Source organism: Penaeus japonicus, unplaced genomic scaffold (assembly GCF_977035675.1).
Source record: "Penaeus japonicus unplaced genomic scaffold, GWHDUDI00000001_assembly GWHDUDI00000023, whole genome shotgun sequence".
Taxonomy (NCBI): Eukaryota; Metazoa; Arthropoda; class Malacostraca; order Decapoda; family Penaeidae; genus Penaeus; species Penaeus japonicus.
The window spans coordinates 23,101,109-23,103,608 of NW_028234425.1; the positions used below are offsets into that span (position 1 = coordinate 23,101,109).

At 37.5% G+C, this 2,500-nt stretch overlaps 1 protein-coding gene across 1 annotated transcript in view; it reads right to left on the reverse strand.

Moving 5' to 3' along the window:
- The window catches only part of LOC122255754 (calcium-transporting ATPase sarcoplasmic/endoplasmic reticulum type), a 27,160-nt gene that overhangs the window by 23,880 nt on the left and 780 nt on the right, over positions 1 to 2,500 (reverse strand). The window lies entirely within an intron of this gene.

A 2,500-nucleotide genomic window follows, 5' to 3' on the forward strand; every position in this document is an offset into this window, starting at 1 on the left:
CACAAAAGAGAATTAGGTTCAGACCTACATAGTAATTTCCAGTTGTACTCTCAATTCAATACATATTTCAAAATTTAAGGGTGCTTCCTTCAAGCATCTGGATATCCCTGTAAAGTCTTTCTTCCTTGAAAGTTCCTCCAATCTTTAACCCTCTCTGGACGGGTGGTACACCACGGTACCGCGCATTCAAGGCCCGTTCGCTGGGTGACATCATATGGTGTCGTTTATTTAACTGATTTAGGCCTAAGCGTTCGAGAGCCCCGGCATTGTAACATGCAAGGCTGGAATGCCCCCGTCATGAGTGGGTTAAAATTACTTTGGAATATTCACTGCTTAGAAATTATACTTACAGATCCCATCATCAAGTTACTGTGGGCAGTCGGCAAAGTTTCAACGTATGGTACGACTTAAAGGATTGTCTCATTCATCATGAATCCCAATACATCTTACCTTCTCTCTTAATCACCTCAATTTTGCTCACCTACTGTTGATAGTCTACTCACAATATATTTGGAAAATTTATAAAATTGTAAGTTCTTAGAAAAATAAAAATCCATAGTTCACTGTAACCTCGTGTCTGTTTCCATTATTTCACACTTTGGAGTCTAACCTCCGTTTCATAATAATTCCATAAGGTCATCTAAACTCAACCAGTCTGGAAGCAAGTATGCACAATAACTTGTCTTTGTACTTTAATGCTCGGACTCTTAACAACTGTAATGACTGCTTATTTTCATCATATATATATATTTTATATATATATATATATATACATATATATATATATATATATATCTTTTTTAAAGACTGAATCCACTTGTCACTATTCTTCTAAAGTTGGGTTTCCATTACCCTTATTTACTGAGACAAGTCAGGGAGCTAATTTTTCCACTGGCATATGAGGATCTATATTCTATGGTTGTCTAGTTTACCAAAAATCCTCATAGAGCTGTAGCATCTTTAAATGCGTTTGGAAGCCAACCGAAACACAACAATATCACATGAGCGTAGGGAAGAGTCTAGTCTTAAGTGGTACCTTCTAACATAATTAAAAAAGGCTCTTGCAAGACTTTCCTTTACCTTTGTATAATACTTAAACACTTCCAGATTCTGAATTAAACCATGTAGTTATAAAAATATGTTGCATTACAGTAGTCCTCAAATTTTGGTATTACCAAAATCAGACTATGCAAAGATCCAGAAAAATCAACAATACTGTCTTTAACAAAGGAAGTATACAGATAGCATTATCTAGAGCAACAAGAAAGGAGACAACAGCAATCACTTAATCAAGTCTTATTCTATTAGCCTTTTCCTGAGGGTCAAAGACTGCCTTGAGGATCATTAACCCCTTCGACACGATGACGCGTATACTGCGTCATCGCAGCCCTCGCGCCAAATCCGAGGACGCGCATACTGCGTCATGGCTGAGTTCTGGTGGAATTGAGTTTTCTTTCTTCCGGATACTGTACGAGATCTTTCAGAATAGAGGTCAGATATGATACGATATATTACTTGACTTTCATTATTATTAATTTATTACATAAGAGTGGGATTCGCTTATACCAGGGGAGGCACTGATGGGCCCTGCTAGCAATCATTTTATTATTTATTTATGGAACATTACGTCAAAATATAAAACTTATCATGATTAGTTTACCATACTATTTCAATCGTTTTCTTTGGTCATCTGAGTGAGGCCTCCCACCAAGGTCACTCTTTCCATCTTCCTCCCAACCCATGTAAATAACTTGTCACATGCCCATGAGGGAAGAGGTTAACTATGCATATTTTGATATATAACACATGATGATTATGTTGAGGTTTAGGCTTAAAACTTGTAGAGGTTTTGGCTTAAAACTTATCATATTCAATAGCGACGTTTAAAATTTGGCGCGCGCCGGCAGCTCGGATACGCCATGAGAGGCGTTTTCTACTGCCCGTAGTGAAGGGGTTAAAAGCGAGTATACCACCGTCAAATAACATCTATATTAAGATAATGAAACAAAACATCTCCCAGCAACTCCATGCTTTGCACTCGCATAAGGGTAAAACCATCTACCACATACATTATGGTAGGATACAGCTTGTTATCTACTACCACACAAGAAACCAATCCATGCTCTTCCTCGACAGAATACAAGCGATAAAGGTATGCCAGAGTGTGAGGCATGGAACCAAAAGCATTGCTTGATTTCACTCTATTCGGGAAAATTTCTACAAGTCTGGAGAAAAATGTATGAAATAAATCTACTGTGGAAGACCATATGACTCAAAGATTTGCAAAGGCCAGTGGTAACAGCACCTTTGACACACTACCATAAAAATGTTCACAAAATTTGTAATAAATAACTCAAGACTGAAGCACCAACCAAATTCCAATGCAATACCTACATTGTATAAAAATCTCTCGCAAAAAGCCAAAGTCTAGAACACACACCATGAAGCTAAACCTATCTATATATCGACTCCCTTATGTACCTGGAAAGACCCAAAACTA